This window comes from Petaurus breviceps, unplaced genomic scaffold (genome assembly GCF_028583685.1).
Source record: "Petaurus breviceps papuanus isolate PSGF00001 unplaced genomic scaffold, PetGlider_PUasm1.0 76, whole genome shotgun sequence".
Lineage (NCBI taxonomy): Eukaryota > Metazoa > Chordata > Mammalia > Diprotodontia > Petauridae > Petaurus > Petaurus breviceps.
The window spans coordinates 61,928,421-61,947,529 of record NW_027186473.1 but is presented as its reverse complement, the minus strand read 5'-3'; the positions used below and the strand labels follow the sequence as shown (position 1 = coordinate 61,947,529).

At 39.2% G+C, this 19,109-nt stretch overlaps 1 protein-coding gene and 1 pseudogene across 1 annotated transcript in view; both read left to right on the top strand.

Annotated features, from left to right (window-relative positions):
* The first annotated feature begins 9,969 nt into the window (after positions 1 to 9,969).
* LOC138174855 (heat shock cognate 71 kDa protein-like) lies at positions 9,970 to 12,206 on the top strand (annotated as a pseudogene).
* Positions 12,207 to 16,225: 4,019 nt separating this feature from the next.
* Positions 16,226 to 19,109, top strand: part of LOC138174854 (probable E3 ubiquitin-protein ligase TRIML1) — a 41,679-nt gene continuing 38,795 nt past the window's right edge. Inside the window, exon 1 of the mRNA XM_069105079.1 lies at positions 16,226 to 16,329. The gene's annotated coding sequence lies outside the window, so the exon portion shown is untranslated. The remainder of the gene's footprint in view (positions 16,330 to 19,109) is intronic.

Sequence of the window (19,109 nt, the reverse complement as noted above, 5' to 3'; positions counted from 1 at the left end):
CTACTGTACATTCTTTGAATAAGAGCTGTTTTAACTCTTTTGTCTTTGCATTAGTATCCAGCACATAGTAAGTAGTCAATAAAAACTTGGCTGATTGAAATTTTTCTGAATATTGAACTTTTACAGCTTGATAGTGCAAAGGGGCACTTAGCATGTGGCTTTGTGTTCTTCTCTGAGTCAAGCATGGTGTCACATTTACAAGACTTTCTGGTAGCATGACAGAGTGATAATTGTAGTAGAGTACAGCCTCAGTTTCCTCATCACCAAAATGAAGGAACAACCTTGCAAGTCACCTTCAGCTCTAGGACTACATAGCTTTGATCTGACTAGGAGACTTCAGTTCTAATACCAAATTTGCTATAAATAAGCTGTGTGATTCAGGGGGAGTTTGCCTAGAAATGCTATCGATGATGTAAACTTTGAATTACCTGTTTCTTCATTTCTAAAATGAGAAACTCTAGTGCACAGAGTCCTGGGCCTGAAGTGGAAGAGTCATTTTCTTGAGTTCAAATCTGGCCTTAGACACTCTTCGTAGCTGTGTGAACCTGGGAAAGTCACTTAAACCTGTTAGCCTCAGCTGTGAAATGAGCTAGAGAAGGAAGTGGCAAGCCTCTTTATTGTCTTTGCCAAGAAAACTCCAAATGGGGTCAAAAAGAGTCAGATATGACTGAGAAACAACTCAACAACAGTAAAATGAGGTAATCTCTAAATCCCCTCCTACCTTCTGCTATATATTTCCACTCTACCAGACATAAAGCTTGATAATACTACTTCTCTTTTCCACCAACCCTATTCCCTTCTACAGGAGAATACCACCATAGAGTTAACATGCTCCCTTTGGTGTTTTACATTAGCAGGAGGAATATACTGAAGAAAAATCTGTATCTTCATACTGGTTGCACAAGGCATAGGACTTTTGTAATATGCCCAAGTGATGGCAGTGCTCATACTGAAGAAATTGGATTCTTGAAGGATTGGAGTCTCAGCCCCGAAGCAGGATGTTGGATTTTTCAGTCATTGCTCATTAGCAGGCATCCCTCAGGATGAACTAAATGATAGGAATCCCTTGGCTTTTCTTTCTAAGCTTATTAAGCCCATCTAAAAGAAATGAAAAAGTGAAATATTTTAGAATAATCTGCTTTTGTAGGGCTCAGAGCTCCTATCATATTTCTCTTTCTCTATAGGGAAAATTCTCATCAATTTTTAATGGAACTTTAATATGCTGAAAGAATAATAAAAGAATTAAACAGACAGTGAAAATTTCTGTTCCAAAGAGCCAGTTAATAGTGAGAGTGCTCTATGAATCTCTGCATACATGCCAAATCCTCCTGTTCAGACTGTTAACCAAGAGTACATGCAATAATAAACATAATATGCAGTAATAATAAAAATAAATGGAAGAAACATGGATTACACCTATGCAAGGGATGGGGAAACATAAGACCTTGGGGCCTCTTTTAGCCTCTTGTGAACCTCTGTGGTCCTTTTTGCATACTTATCTAAACAAACACAAACTGAGACTTGATTTTGATAACACAATAAAGGCAAATTTCAGTTGTGTGAATAGTCTTAGGTTTTCTAGGATTTTATGTTTAACATTGAAGTTTGTCTCCACTGGATCCAAAGAGGCTGGGGGCACTTGGCTGCTCTATACACAAGTTTGGAGTGGGTTCAGATCTAGGAAGCCTGGCTTTAGGCTTTGGCATTTTCAGCCAGCCAGTCAGTCAACTATTTGGAAGTGTCTACAATATGCCAGGCTCTCTGCTGGGGATACAAAGAAAGGCAGTGAAGCGAGTAAGAGCACTGGCCCCAGTGTCGGGATGACCTGGGGATCAAATCCAGGCTCAGATACTTAGCACCACACCCAGAAATAACTGGCTGTGTAACCTTGAGCAAGTTACTTAACCCCATTGCTTAAAAAAAAAAAGGCAGTGAAAAAAAGTAGCCCCTGCTCTCAAAAAGCTCCCAGTCAAAGCAGACAACATGCATTAAGCTATGTACAAATAAGATATATACAGGATAAATTGAGAATAATCTCAGAGGGAAAGCACTAAGACTGGGAAAGATTTCTTTCAGGTAGTACTTTATCTGAAACTTGAAAGAAGTCATATAGTCATATTCACTGGTTCATTAACCCTACCTCCCCTGCCCTCCATATCACCCTAGGGACTACAGAATTACTTTAATAATAATAAGTTAAATTATGCCTCATACCTAGAGCCTTCCAAAAATTCAGTCAAAAAAATAAAAGCTACTTAATATACAATATGAATCAGGCAGGTAATTTATTCCTACATAACTAAGAAGAAGAAAAAAAAGAGAGAGAGGCTGCCCCAGTGTGGTAATTTTAAAGATGCCGCCTGTTCAGACTGCACAGCCAATGGAACGGGACTGGTTCCACTCACAAGCTTACAAAGTAAAGAATGTCTTTTCTTCAAAAGCAGATCCTCACAGTGTCTCTCAAAAGTGTCTCCATCTTAGGTGATCTGAGCAAGTGCCAAAGCTGAATTATACTAGTAATACTTCTTATAATTTGAGGATCTATAATTTCATCATAGACCAGAGTTCCTTCACTGACAATCTTTTTGAGCTTCTATGACTGGAAAAAAAAAATCAGCACCCATTAGCCAACATTTTGGTGATGAATTTGTCTAACTCAGACAAAAGACATACATTCCAACAGCTAACCATTACTTGAAAACTTTCAGGACTAATAGCCCCTGACAATTTGAGTACCCTGATAACATAGCTTTTGGGTGATAGCTCCTCTATCATGAGAGTGTAGGACAATGAAAAGACTCTGGAGTCAGAGATCCTAGTTTCTTATCCTGTCTATGACAGGAGCTGCCTTTTCGACCTTGGACAATTCAATTTACCTTCCTGGACATTCACTGTTTTTCGCTGGAGTCTGACTCTTTGTGAACCTTTTAGGGTTTTCTTGGCAAAAATACTGGAGTACAAAAGTAATTGAACATTGTCGTTGTTGTTGTTGTTCAGACATGTCCGACTCTTCCCATTTGAGATTTTCTTGGCAAAGATACTGGAGTGGTTTCCATGTCCTTCTCTAGCTAATTTTACAGATGAGGAAACAGAGGCAAAAAGAGTTAAGTAACAAGTGTCTGAGGCCAGATTTGAACTCATGAAGATGAGTCATTCTGACTCCAGATGCTAGGTACCTGCCACCAAGCTATTCATCTCTAAAATGAAGGGGTTGTACTAGTGTCTGTGAGGATCCTTTCAAATTTAAATCTATCACCTGTGATGATCTCAAAGCTCATTAGTGCTTTAGTGAAGGATATAGGAATCTGGTTGGGTGAGAAAGATATCTTATTGTCTAAGCTGTCTTTAAAATGAGGAAGAATTTTAAATGATTTTTTTTTAACTTAGTGAGAAAGGAGGGAAGCAAAGTCATAGGTCCAGGTGAAGACAATAAAATTGTTTGATGGAAACTCATTAATAAAAATCTTCACCAAGTCATGAAATTAAAGCAAAGATACATGGAAATCTTCAAAAGACTCCAAAGTCTTGAGAGGAATAGAAATAATCAAAGACTTGGGAGATAGTACCTTAAACAAAAGGTAGGCACTATATCCAGTCCATAACTGATCTGGTCTACTTGAGCTTTTCCCCTATGCCAAATTTAGAGGGCACTGAAAATGAGTGAGGGAGAACCCTCCCTACCTATCATGGCAGCAGTAGTGGATGTTGTCCTGGTCTCTCACATACATGGGATATTTGCTTACCGCATGCTTTGCTGGTGGTACAATACCCTCACACAGCCTTTTCAGATGCCTTCATCCTCTCACTTCAAGAGGATTGATGCAATTCCTAAGATATGTCAGCAGATGGCTCCAGTTACATAACAATTTCCCACATTCCATAGGGTACCAGAGATTATCAAGTTAGAAATTATAATATGCTTCCATGCTTATAATGCTTCTTTAAAATGTTTTCCCCCTTACATCTAAAAAATGTTAACACCAATTTTTTTAAATGACCCTCCAATTCTTAATGTTAATTCCACAAGTTTTTACCCTCCTATAAGCATAGTTCCTCAAGTTTTACTTTGCTGTTTTTATTGGGTGTTGATCTGGTGGAAGGAATATTGACTTTTCAGTTAATATATAGGAAATATATTTTATGAAGTGTATTCAGTTAATACATAGGAATATGCATTAGGTAGATAGATGAGACAAAGAGACACAGAGAGCCTTGAATAATGAATAAATACAATCAAGTACCTGGAATATAGCAGCTCTTTGTAACTCTGGTGGTTAGCAGTTTCCTGGCATGTGTTGTTATTGTTATCAGCAGTTGCAGGTATGTCCAACTTCTTGAGACTCTATGTGGGGTTTCTTGGCAAAGATACTGGAGTGATTTGCCATTTCTTTCTCCTACTCATTTTACAGATGAGGAAACTGAAGCAAACAGCAGTAAAGAGACTTGACCAAGGTCACACAGCTAATAAATTCTCTGAGGTCTAATCTGAATGCAGGAAGATTAGTCTTCTGATTCTAGGCCACTATGCCACCTGGCCACCCTCCTCATTGATTAAACTGGCTAAAATAGCACCTACCTCACAGGGTTGTTGTGAGAATCAACTTAGATAACACGTAAATAGCATTTTGCAAACTTTAACACTTCATAAAAATTGTTATATGGTAAATGGGAATTTCATGAAAATGGTAATCATGATGCCTCTGGAGAAAATATTAAGATCTTAATGCATTTAAAACATGTTTCATAGATCAAGATAAGAACTTGAGACATGAATTTCAATTTCAAAAGGGTCTTCCTTTATGTCCCTAAATTATGTGAATGTGAATCTTTTGTGATTTTATTTTAGTTTGCAAAATATGTGATTTGAACTAGGCCCTAGCAACACAAACATTGAAATTGCCCCTAAGCTTTACAATCCCTATTTCAGTATTTTCTATATAAAGGCCACAAATTGGGATGTGTTCAATGATAAAACTGGACCATATCCTACAAATAAATGCCTACTTGCTGAAATCTCTCATATGGAGCAGTGTGAGAAATCAAAAGCATGCTCTAAAAAGGCGGGTTAAAAAAGTACATTTTCCTAAATACTCATAATTAAGTGAGATAGTATATATTCAATTTAATTTAATAAATGTTTATTAACCACTATATTCCAGATACTGTGCTAAGCACTGGTAATACAAAAAAAAAAAAAAAGACAGTCTTTGCCCTCCAATTGCTTACAATTTAATGGGTTAAGACAACACAACAAAAGGAAGCTGGAAAACAGAGAAGCTGGAGGAAAGATATGAGGGAATACTTGGTACTGGGCATCTTGTTGAAACCAACCAGGGCTGTAGAAAAAAAAAAAACAGGAATTGAAAATCCAATTTCTACCTTCTATAAAGGAAGGCTTCAGGGATAGTTTAATATTCTGAGACCCTTCAGCCCTCTACTCAGATGGGAAGGGAGGCTGAGGCAGAGGTGGTATCCAAGGTTTGAGTTAGCAACATCATGATGAGATTAGAAGTGATGAGCTTATACTGTGAGGGGAATCAGTGCCTGGGTGGGTAAATGCTAAAGAGAAAAAATATCATTTGGGGAATCTGATTTGGGATAGAGTTTTCAGCATTTAGGACAGTATCTGGCATGGCATAGTAGGCAATTAATAAATACTGGTTGACTTGACTTCATTCCAAAGAGTTCAGTTTTTCTTCCTAAGACAGAGACACTAACATGTCTGTAAAATAATAAATTGCTTGTCTAATCATGCTGCCATGTGAAGCAATCTTATTTCAATAGCAGATTCAGAAGTTTATTTGAAACCTCCTCCTTGCTCCTCAATATTGACCCCATCCTACACTAGGTGCTTTATTGCAAAGGCTGAGGTCATCAAAACTGGGAATCCTCTACTTTGTCCCCTCAAAAATCCTCTCAAAACTTTTTTCTGTCTCCTTTTTGTTCCCTAGAACAGATCCCCAGGGGCAGCTAGGTGGCCCAGTGAATAGAGCACCAACCCTGGAGTCAGGAGGAATTGAGTTCAAACACACCCTCAGACACTTGACACACTTACTAGTTGTGATACCTTGGGCAAGTCACTTAATTGCCTTGTCTTCCCCCCTCCAGAAAAAAATGAATTTATTCTACAACAGATCCCCATATCTGAAATTTTTAGTAGACATTTATTAGGTTATTTGATAGAGAATGAGCCAGAAAAGAGGTATCTCTCTCTTATCCAGGTTTGGAAAAGTTTATATCATATACAGTATACATAGGACCTACAGTAAAGCAATTTTACTGTGTGGGCGACTTAATCAAAGCACAAGCTTCTTTAGATGATCACAGGTTCTGAGTGTGGTAACCCAAAATAGGAGTGCTTTGTATGGATCAGTGCATTGGGAATCAGAAATTCCATTAGCCATCATTCATATTATTCATCAATTCATATTAGCCATCTCTGACATTCCTGAAGAATTACTGGGGTCAAAGAACACTCAAGGTGTAGAAAACCTTCAATCACATAAGGTTGAATTTAAACAGTATACACAAATAACCCAACTCCAAGTGAAAGGCCCTTACTTGTCATCTTTCTTTTTTCCTCAAGGGTTTAAAATTAAAGTCATAGCTAACTTCAGCATAAACTTTTTTTTTCCTTATGGAGTATTCTTTCCAAGGTATATCAACAATCAGTGAACTGACCAGAAATTGGTAATTTCATCATAACTAAGCAGCACTTTAACATGGAATAGTTTGTAAAGAACACTGGCTGTTCTTTAGACAAAAGTTGGAATGTGATTTTTTGGTGGGAAAGAACTGTTACCCAGAAGTAATCCTTTGATTTTTCCACTAAGTGCATCAATATAAGCATTCATTTCGATAATATTGTTTTTCATGGATCTGTAGACTTGTCTGATGGTAAACTGTGCTCAATAAAAATTGTTCTTAGAATATTTTGATAACTTTGTTCCCTGAGATCAACTGTTAAACTGTTCTGTTGTCAATGAAATATTTACCTTCATTAAGGGATTTCTTTCTGAGTATCTATAAATTAAATAGTCTGCCAGAGAAGCACTTTATCGCAAAAAAAAAAAGAGGTTTTCATCTGCTCCCATTAATACTATCTGAAATTGTTTTCTTTCAATTAAACTATGGAGTAAGAATATGCTATTTGCAAGGCACTGTGCTAATTGATGTGGGTACAAAATCAAAACTGGGGAACTAGGCAGCACAGGGAAGAGAAAACCATCCCTGGAGTCAGGAGGACCCAAGTTCAAATTTGGCCTCAGGCACTTGACTCGTAGTAGCTGTGTGACCTTGGGCAAGTCACTTAACCCAGATTGCCTCCAAAAAAATCAAAAACAGAAATAGAACCTTCCCTCAAAGAGCTGAATTTTAATTAAGGACATAACATGCACAAAGATCCCCTGAGGGGCTATGTCATAACCTAAAACTCAGCAACTATTTGCTCTCTGGCTCAACTCCTATGTCCCTACTTTCTGCTGCTTCAGCTCTTCACTTTTCTCCTCCTGCCTAGAATTCAAGGTCAGTCAGTCCCTCCTTCTCTGCCAAGGCTGGTGACAGAAACAAATCTGTTTCAAAATCACAATTGTTATTCTTTTTGCTTTGTTGACAAATTGTTAGTCTAATTTGAACCGAAGTTACACTTTCTCCCTAGATTTAGCTTCTCTAAAACTCAATCATAGCCCTTAACAGATACAATTTGCTCAAATACACTTGCATTTTTTTCTTTCAAAGAATACGTTTTAGAATTGTATCAATGTGTATGTGTGTGTGGGCAGGGAGTCATCTTCAGATCAACAAACCTGTATCCTGACTTTGAGGAAAACCAATATATCAAAAAATACCACTCAGGGCAATTTTGTTTTAAGTACATCATAGGATTCCTTTAGTGGTCTGTAGCTTTTTAACTTGTACCCAATTCCCCCCTTCCCCCAACCCTTACCTCCCCCATTCCACTCATTGCCCTTATTTGGGCAAAACGCATTTCCTAGATTATTTACCCACTGAAATAAATAACATACTGGATTTCAACTTTGATATTTCCCTTCTTTTTTTTTTTTGCTTGCTTTTTGGAGGGGGGGGGGAGGCAGGGCAATTGGCGTTAAGTGACTTGCCTAAGGTCACATGGCTAGTGTTAAGTTTCTAAGGATGGATTTGAACTCAGGTCCTCCTGAATCCAGGGGTGCTGCTCTATTCACTGCGCCACCTAGCCGCCCCAAAATTTCCCTTCTTTAATGATTTATATATCTCTATTTAGAGGGGGTCATTTTTTTTTCCTCTCAAAAAAGGCACAGATGTCTGTGTATAAATGGCCTGGTGGAAAAAGCAATGAAATTTGGTGTTATACAGGTAAATTAAATGAATTATGAAAAGCATTAACATTAAGATTTTCAGAATCTCAAGATGTTGTAATTTAATTTTTATTGCTTGTAAATTTTATTTAGCTACATCATTGCACAATTAAGCATGGAACATTCCTGTTACCAAGGATGAAACCGATGGAAAATGAGCAAATACATACCTGAGTATGGCTACCATGTTAACCGAGGTGTAAATGGGTTGTTACTGGGACACCTAGGGTGAAGTGTAGAGCCCTTGCCCTGGTGTCAGGAGGACCTGAGTTCAAATCAAGCCTCAAACACTTACTTAGCTGTGTGACCCTAGACAAGTAACTAAATCCCATTGCTTTAAAAAAAAAAAAAGGTAGCTGTTGAGTTGTTTCAGTCATATCCAATTGACTCTCTGTGACTATTTTGGGTTATTTTAGCAAAGATACTGGAGTAGTTTACTATTTCCTTCTCCAGCTCATTTTACTGGTAGGAATTGAGGAAAACAGTTTCAAGTGCCTTGCCCAGGGTTAGACAGCTAGTGTCTGAGGCCAGATTTAACTGATGCCTTTATAAATGGGTAAAGGCTATTTATAGCCACATTCTATTCATATGAACAAGAACATTATATACTGGTAGGAAAGATTAATGGTATGTTAACGACTTTATAAAAACTAAGAAAAATTGTCTTGCTCTATTATCTGAACAGAAGTCTTGCCATAAAGCCTGTGTAGAAAACTATCATCTAGCAAGATTTATTGATGTCTCCTTCCTCATATAACACAGATCAACTAAACATTGGAAAGACTAAAATCTGTGCCCTAAAGTACTAATTGCTTTAAAAATAAAAATTACTAGGGGGTGGCTAGTTGGCCCAGTGAAGAGAGCACCAACCCTAGAGTCAAGAGGACCTGAGTTCAAATCCAGCCTCAGACACTTAGCACTAACTAGCTGTGTGACCTTGGGCAAGTCACTTAGCCCCAATTGCCCTGCCCCCCCCTCTAAAAAAAAGGAAAAATAAATAAAAACAAAAATTACTCAAACATATAGTCACACTTTTTTACTTTTAAATGAGGAAAAATTATTTGATCCTTGTATCTTTTCTACGTCTCAATGTAGTTAACTATAGTCTCCAGTTAACCACCTTAATGAATCTAATTCAATTGCAATATAATCTGTTCACCAAAAAAAAAAAAACAATTTTGCCTTATGAATGATAAATATGGAATTTCTCCATGTTTCTTTGCATGTGTGCAGATCTTCATACACATAGAAACAATTATAGTGATTTGAATGAGATAATAAGCAGCAGAAAGCCATGAGTGTTGCTGAATAGCTTTGTAAATTTTTCACTGATAGTTTCTCCTTTTTGTCTGTCCTTTCCTTCCCCTCCAGGATCCTTCTCATTACCACTGTCTTACTTTTCATTCCTTTGCCAATTAAGAGACACTTTAATAGAAAGAAAAAAACAGTATGTCTTATGCATTTTTCAAAGCCTGTCATTTGTAGGTTTCCCCTACTTGTGCAAATATACATAGACTTCAGAAGTGCTTCAAAAGAAAAAAAGATAGACTCAGTGCAGCAGCAGCCCTTCTCTCTCCACAGTGGTCAGCTACGACCCCCCGACTCCCCAGCAACCATGTCGAAGGGATCTGAAGTTGTCATTGATCTTGGCACCACTTACTCCTGTGTGGGAGTCTTCCAACATGGGAAAGTGGAGATCATTGCTAATGACCAAGGAAACAGGACCACCCCAAGCTACGCCACCTTCACTGACACAGAAAGTTTAATCATTGATGCTGCAAAGAATCAAGTTGCAATGAACCCCACCAACACAGTTTTTGATGCCAAATGTCTGATTGGTCACACATTTGATGATGCTGTCATACAATCAGACATGAAGCATTGGCCTTTTACGGTGGTGAATGACACAGGCAGGCCTAAGGTCCAAGTGGAGTACAAAGGGGAGACCAAAAGTTTCTACCCAGAGGAAGTATCTTCTATGGTCTTGACCAAGATGAAAGAAATTGCTGAAGCTTACCTTGGGAAGACTGTCACAAATGCTGTGGTCACAGTACCAGCCTATTTCAATGATTCCCAATGTCAGGCCACCAAAGATGCTGGACCATAGCTGGTCTCAATGTGCTTCAAATCATCAATGAGCCAACTGCTGCTGCTATTGCTTATGGCTTGGACAAAAAGGTTGGTGCTGAGAGAAATGTGTTGATCTTTGACCTTGGAGGTGGTATTTTTGATGTCTCCATTCTTACCATTGAAGATGGCATCTTTGAGGTCAAGTCCACAGCTGGGGACACCCACTTGTGTGGGGAGGACTTTGACAACCGAATGGTCAACCATTTCATTGCCGAGTTCAAGCGAAAGCACAAGAAGGACATCAGTGAGAACAAGAGGGCTGTTCGCCATCTCCACACTGCTTGTGAACATGCAAAGCATACCCTCTCTTCCAGTACCCAGGCCAGTATTGAGATTGATTCCCTCTATGAAGGTATCGATTTCTATACATCAATCACCTGAGCCTGTTTCAAAGAGCTAAATGCTGATCTCTTCCGTGGTACCCTGGACCCTGAGGAGAAGGCCTTAAGAAATGCCAAGCTAGGGGGCGGCCAGGTAGCACAGCGAGTAAGAGCACCGGCTCCAGTGTTGAGAAGACCTGGAGATCGAATCCTGGGCTCAGACACTTAGCACCCACCCAGAAATACCTGGCCGTGTAACCTTGAGCAAGTTACTTAACCCCAGTTGCTTAGGGGCGGCCAGGTGGCTCAGCGAGTAAGAGCACTGGCTCCAGTGTCGGGATGACCTGGATCAAATCTGGGCTCAGATACTCAGCACCACACTCAGAAATAATAACTGGACATGTAACCTTGAGCAAGTTACTTAACCCCAATTGCTTAAAAAAAAAAAAAAAGATATGCCAAGCTAGATAAGTCTCAGATTCATGACATCATCCTGGTGGGTGGTTCCACTCGAATCCCCAAAATCCAGAAGCTTCTGCAAGACTTCTTCAATGACAAGGAGCTCAATAAGAGTATCAATCCTGATGAGGCTGTTGCTTATGGTGCAGCTGTCCAGGCTGCCATTTTGTCTGGAGATAAATCTGAGAATGTTCAGGACTTGCTGTTGTTGGATGTCACTCCTCTTTCCCTTGGAATTGAAACTGCTGGTGGAGTTATGACCATTCTGATCAAATGCAATACCACCATCCCCACCAAGCTTACATAGACCTTTGCCAACTATTCAGACAACCAGCCTGGTGTTCTTATTCAGGTTTATGAAGGTGAGAGAGCGATGACAAAGGATAACAATCTGCTTGGCAAGTTTGAGCTCACAGGAATTCCTCCAGCACCCAGGGGTGTTCCTCAGATTTTTGATGCAAATGTCATCCTCAATGTTTCCGCTGTGGATAAGAGCACAGGCAAGGAGAACAAGATCACTATCACCAATGATAAAGGATGTCTGAGCAAAGAAGACATTGAGCATATGGTCCAGGAGTCTGAGAAACACAAGGCTGAGGATGAAAAGCAGAAAGACAAGTTGTCTTCCAAGAATTCTCTTGAATCTTATGCTTTCAACATGAAAGCAACCGTAGAGGATGAAAAACTGCAAGGCAAAATTGGTGATGAAGACAAACAGAAGATCCTTGACAAATGTAATGAAATAATCAACTGGCTGGATAAGAACCAGACTGCTGAGAAGGAAGAATTTGAGCATCAGCAGAAAGAATTGGAGAAGGTCTGCAACCCCATTATTTCTAAGCTGTACCAGAGTGCAGGAGGCATGCCTGGTGGGTTCCCAGAGGGTGGAGCAGCCCCATGTGGAGGTGCTTCTTTTGGACCCATCATTGAAGAGGTCGACTAAACATACCAGAAAGAGCATTCCACACAGCTTTCCAGAAATTGAAGGATTCAAATTTGTAGCCAAGGCAATAGCAGTTAAAAGTAACATTTAAGCTACTGTGTAAATCTGCGCATTCTGAATACTTGAATGTGTGCAGAGGGAGAGAAGTGAACAACATTGCACTTTATCAGTACTGTAAACTAGTGGAAATGCAATTGTCTTGGAGAATAAAATCTTCTTAAAATTGGCACCATAAAAAAAAAGGAAAAAGATATCTAGTGTTCATCATCTATCCAAGAGTCATATAGATTCTTATATTTTTCTTCAGGGGCCTTCTTTATCATAACAGCCATTTGAAATAACAGTAATAATAATGACATGGTCAGTTGGTAGTGAGAGCTGGAGGCAAGAAGACTGGTTAAAATTTCACCTCTGGCACATGTGGTCTGTGGTCTTGGGGAATTCACAACCTCTAAGTGTACCAGACAACTCTAAGACTTTAAATTGGTGGTTGTGTGCTCACAAGGAGCTCCAAAGTCTAGCTTCTATCCCTGCCATAATATTATATGAATTGATATAATTGAATATACAGAGTAATATATATAAACTATAATTGAATCAATTATTATAACAATTGATTCAATAAAGCAAGTGTAGGTTGTCCAGCTTCTGTAGCTTTTCATAGACTTGATTCAAGTTACCTCTACAGGTAGCTATGTGCTACCTTGCACCCTGAGCACTTATAGAAAAATACTATGCCCAGTGCAGTCCTTGAGCAAGGTCTAACTATTCCCTAGTTCTAAAGTTACAGTTCCCTTTGATTCCATAGCTTTCACAAAGGAAATTGTACCCAGGTCTACCAGGATTCTGAAGGGTGTCTCATCTCATTGTATTCTAGAAATGACCTGATATTCTCTCTTTGGCTTTATCAGCAAACCAAAAGGAGGGGGTGGGGGTAGTGATGGTTATGAATAAATGACGTTTCGAGAACATATGAAATGTATGAGAAAAATAACAATCTTACCTTAAAATATAATTTTTGAAATATTGCTGTTTGAGAAAATCTCCTGGGACTTTAATTGCTGCTATTTATTCTGTTTTGAATTAACGTATAAGTGTCTGATGCCTCATAAGACAAGTAGGTAGTTCATCATTCAAAGGAAATGCCACATGCCCCAGCAGTGTGCAGATTGCCACAGGTGGTCTCTCCTTTGACCTATCCCCATCTTGGCAAAAAAGACATTTTCCCACATGGTAATTTCTAAGCTTGGTTTATTATCCTGTCCTACAATTGGCTGTCTATGACATGTGCCTGAAATAAAGAACTAATACTGCTTTTTTCACATAGCAAATTACACCAATAAAGGAAGGTGTATAGTGATGCCTCATTTCATCCTGTTCTTTACGTAATACTGGTAGCATAATACCACTCAAATATGGAATCATTTTGAACCATCATTCAAATCATTAGCAACATGAAGCTTTACAGTTTATGGGAGCTGATTTTGTGAATCTGAAAAACAGCCTGACTGAAGAAAATAACACCTTAAAAAATAGACTAACTCAAATGGCAAAAGAGGTCTAAAAAACCAATGAGGAGAAGAATGCTTTAAAAAGCCAAATTTGCCAGATGGAAAAGGAATTTCAAAAACTCGCTGAAGAGAATAATTCCTTCAAAATTAGATTGGAGCAAAAGGAAGCTAATGACTTTATGAGAAATCAAGATACTATAAAACAGATACAAACAAATGAAAAAATAGAAGGCAATATCTCATTGGAAAAACCACTAAGCAGAATAGATCCAGGAGAGATCACCATCATACCATCTTGCAAGAACTTATCAAGGAAAATTGCCCTGATAGTCTAAAACCAGAGGGCAAAATAGAAATTGAAAGAATTCACCAGTCACCTCTTGAAAAAGATTCCAAAAAGAAAACTCCTAGGATTCTTACAGCCAAATTCCAGAGTTCCCAGGTCAAGGAGAAAATATTATAAGCAATCAGAAAGCAACAATTTGAGCATTGTGGTAACACAATCAGGATAATACAAGATCTAGCAGCTTCTACATTAAGGGACCAAAGGGCTTGGAATATGATATTCTGGAGGTCAAAGGAACTAGGATTAAAACCAAGAATCATCTACCCAGCAAAACTGAGTATAATGCTTCGGGGAAAAATATTATCATTGAATGAAATAGAGGACTTTCAAGTATTTTTTTTTTTTTGGTTTTTTGGAGGGACAATTGGGGTTAAGTGACTTGCCCAAAGTCACATGGATAGTAAGTGTTAAGTGTCTGAGGCTGGATTTGAACTCAGGTCCTCCTGACTACAGGGCTGGTGCTCTATTCACTGTGCCACCTAGCTGCTCCTCAAGTACTCTTTTTTTTTTATTAAGCAATCGGGGTTAAGTAACTTGCTCAAGGTTACATGACCAGTTATTTCTGGGTGTGGTGCTGAGAGTCTGAGCCCGGGATTCGATCTCCAGGTCCCCCCTCAAGTATTCTTGATGAAAAAACCAGAGCTGAACAGAAAATTTGACTTTTAAATACAAGAAGCAAGAAAAGGTAAACAGGAAAAAGAAATCATAAGGAACTTATTAAAGGTGAACTATTTACATTCCTACATGGAATAAACAATAATTGTAACTCAGACTTTTCTCAATATGAGGTTAGGTGAAGGGAATATATATGTATATATTTGTAGACATATATATATATATATATGTATAGGAGGGTGTATGTGTATATAAATAGTTACGTGAGTGTGTGTATATGTGTGTACATGTATACATAGACAGAGGACACAGGATCAGCTGAATATAAAGGGATGATATCTAAAAATAAAATTAAGAGGTGATAGAAGAATATATTGGGAGGAGAAAGATTAAGGTAAATTATCTCATATAAAAGAGACAAGAGAAAACTGCTACAATGGAGGGGAAGAGCAGGAAGGTGAAAGGGAATGGGTCATCCTTACTCTCACTGAATTTGGCTTAAGGAGGGAATAACATGCAGTCAATTGGGTATCTTACCCTACAGGAAAGTAGGGGGGAGGGAGATAAGAGGGGCAATGATAGAAGGGAGGGCGATTGGGGGAGAAGATAGTTAGAAGCAAACAGGTTTTATTTTTGCCTTTTCAAGGGCAATTGGGGTTAAGTAACTTGCCCAAGGTTACACGGCTAGTTTTTTTGGTGTGGGTGTTAAGTTTCTGAGGCTGGAACCAAACTTGGGACCTCCTGACTCTGGGGACTGCACTTTACTCATTGCGCCACCTAGCCACCCCAAGAAGCAAACACTTTTGAAAAGAAACAGGGTCAAAATCAAAAATAGAATAAGTGGGGGATGGGATAGGATGGAGGGAAATATAGTCTTTCACAATATGACTTCTATGGAAATGTTTTGCGTAACTACACATGTACAACCTACTTTGAACTGCTCGTCTTCTCAGTGGGGGTGAGTGAGAAGGGAAGAAGCAAAATAATCTGGAAATCAAAGTTTTAAAAACAAATGTTAAAAAAAATTGTTTTTTATATGCAACTGGGAAATAAGGTATACAGGCACTGGGGTATAGAAATCCATCTTGCCCTACTAAAAAGTTGTGGGGGATAGGAGAGGATATAAGAGAGAGCAGATTGGAAGAAGGGGTATTCAGTAGGCTCACTATCTTAGGGTAGGGGGTAGGAGAAAGATGGGGAGAAAATTTGCAACTCAAAATCTTACGGAAACAAATATTGAAAACCAAAAATTAATAAAATATACTTTTTAAGTTTTTAAAAAGTAAATCTGAACAAATTCTTGAGCAGCAGAATCCACAAAGAGATAGTGTGGCTGATTTCCAGCCCAAGACAAGTTGAGAGGAAGGGTCTGTCCCACTGTGCTGGAAGAGGATCACAGGCTATACCAACGCAGCTACAATAATAAAGCCAGAGCAGAAACCAGGGGACCGAATCAATCACTCACTGACAGCAGTTGTGATTCTCAGACCTCTCAGTCCAGGCAGGAGGGGGTTGGGTAAGAGAGAAGCACAGTTCTGTGTAGGGCCTATATAGCAGTGGCAACAGCTGTTCCTGGTGCTATCAGCTCACAGACAGAATGTTTGCAAGTCACCTATTTAAACTTCCAAGAGCCAAGATGGTGGAATAAACAGTAAGTAGCTCTCACTCTCCCTTATTTTTTATTTTATTATTTTTTTGTTCTTTATTAATTTGTTTACTTTTAGTTTACAAGATTTGTTACCACAATTCCTTGAGTTTCAAATTTTCTCTCCTTCCCCCCCCATGGCAGCATACAATCAAGTATATTGTCTGCAAATACTTTCACATTAGGCATCAGTCAGGTTATAAAGAAGGATTGTATCAGATGGAATGAAGAATGGAAAAGAGGAAACAAAACCAAAAAAGAAAAAGGGCAGGTAGTTTGCTTCAATCTGGGTTCAAACTCAGTTCTTTCTCTGGATGTAAACATCTCTCTCCATCATGAGTCTCTTGGGGTTGACTTATAACCTTGCATTGCTGATAAGAGTCCAGTTTATCAAAGTTGGTCATCACACATACGTTGTGTCTGTAATTGTGTACCAAGTTCTTCCTGGCTCTACTCTTCTAACTCAGCATCAAATGTATAAGCCTCTCCAGGTAAATATGAAGTCTATCTGCTCCTCTTTTCTTATTGCACAATAGTATTCTATGATATGCATATACCGTAACTCGTTCAGACATTCCCTAATTGATGGGCACCCCCTTAATTTCCAGTTCTTTGCTACCACAAAAAGAGCTGCTATAAATATTTTTGTGCATATGGGTCTATTTCCCACTTCTATGATCTCTTTGGGATACAACCCTAGAAGTGGTATTGCAGGGTCAAAGGGTATGAAATTATTTATAGCCCTTTGGATCTAATTCTAGATTGCTTTCCAGAATGGTTGGATCAGTTCACAACTCCACCAGCAATTCATTAGTGTTCCAATCTGTCCACACCCTCTCCAACATTTGTCATTTTCCTGTTTTTTCATCTTAGACAATCTGACCGGTGACATGTCTCACTCTCCCTTATTGATCTCAAAAAACCAAGATAATGTGGAGCCTGGAGAAAGATAGGGTCTAACTGTCTTCTAGCTCTCACACCTCATGGAGTTAAGATGGAATCTTATATACAGAAATGTTGTGGGAGGAATCTAGGGGTGGTCTAGGGGAGGAGTTTGGGGAGGGTCTTCAGGAGGAGTCAAATGAGGTCAGACTCCAGTGATGAGAGATTAAGGTGGGAAGTAGCTGAAGACTACCTGGAGATGAGACAATAGAGAGCTTGGGAGAATTAAGGGTGGGAAGTTCCTGGACAAAGGAGGGCTAGGCTAGTAACAGAGATTTGTGCCCAGCTATAATGAAAGGCTTATGGCCTCAGGCAAATGCTTCATCAAATGGGAAGATTCAATCAAAGCTCAAGGGGGTTCCCAGAGCCTGTACTTTCTCACAATCAAAAGTGAATCATTTACATTCATACCTCTAAAAGGTGCTTGGGTGAAATCAGATGCTGATTTCAACAGACATGTCAGTCCCTGAGGTTTGGGAACTAATGGGTCCAGTTGTCCAAATGGAAAGCTCTTTTCTTCTGAGATATATAAGTAGATGGAGGTGCCCAGGAATTGTAGCCAGGCTGAGTGATGTGGCAACAAATCCAAAAGGGAATCCCTAACTCAAAGAGAACATTCAGGAACTGAAAAAAGAGTCTGAGTCTAATAGGATTTTTTCCAAATTTCCTTTTTCTAGTGGGGGGAGGGAAGGAGTGTTGAGCCCAGCCATACCTAAGTTCCCACTCTAAGAACTTTCCTTGTAGACAAAGCCAGCTTGAGCCAGATGAGCTTTTTAAGTATCTCATGATGATCTTCTTACCTGTTCCATTAGGATTCTTGGCATGAAGGACAAACAGCTAGAATGAATTTATTTTTCTGGCTTCCATTACTGATGGTGGTTGGTGTCTTATGACCAGGTCTCTAAATATGACTCAGTAAAGACTGAAATGAAAGCCACTCTTCCCACAGGCAGGGAATTTGAATATGAAATAACTTCCAGTTCTATAAGAGTATTTTTTCACTAACATAAATCAGCACCAGTACCCAATATTTGCTCCTGGTCTTGATAGACCCAGATATTTTTCAGTGGTGTCCAACTCTTCAGGGATAAGTGACTTGGCCATCATCACAGAGCTACTAAGTGTCTGAAACTAGATTTGAATTTACAAGAGGAGAGCCCTCCTGAATCTAGGCCTAGAACTCCACCTCTGGAGTTTTTGGTGACAAGTTTCAATTGGAGTGCCCTGTTTATGGGTGGGGGGGTGGGGCAGGGAATATTTTCATCATTTTGTTCATTTTTTTCACATCTTTCATAATTCCATCTCTCCCCATTCAATAATGTTTTCATCGCATCCTACCTGCCCTTCATTTTTGGAGCATCTCCTGCTGAGGTTCAGGATCACCCCAAAATGATGAGGTGTAAGGTGAGGTACAAGGTGTTAGTGTCATTTAGGGTTATCGAAAAACAATTTACTCAGACTGTCAAGTAAAAGCATTTATTCTAGACATCAAGCAGGCTCCTCCTTAAGGAAGGTCGGCCCCTTAATGGAGGCCTCAGTTTAAGAGAGATCCCAGACAATCCCTAGTCAGAAGCTAGGGATTTTTATAGAGGAAAACTTGTGTGGGACAGGGAGATGAGATAACTAGGGAACAAGTAGTCTGGGAGTAGAGCATTATTTCTATGTTTCAAGCATATCAATATTCCATTTGATGAGGTATGGGCTCTGGGAGCCCCCTCAAGCTCTCCTCAGTCCTTGAGGTACAGGCTCTGGGAATTTCCCTTGGACTCTAGATTAAATTGTCTCATTTGATGAGGCATTTGCATGAGACAATAAGCCTTACCTTGTGGCTGGGCCCAGACCTC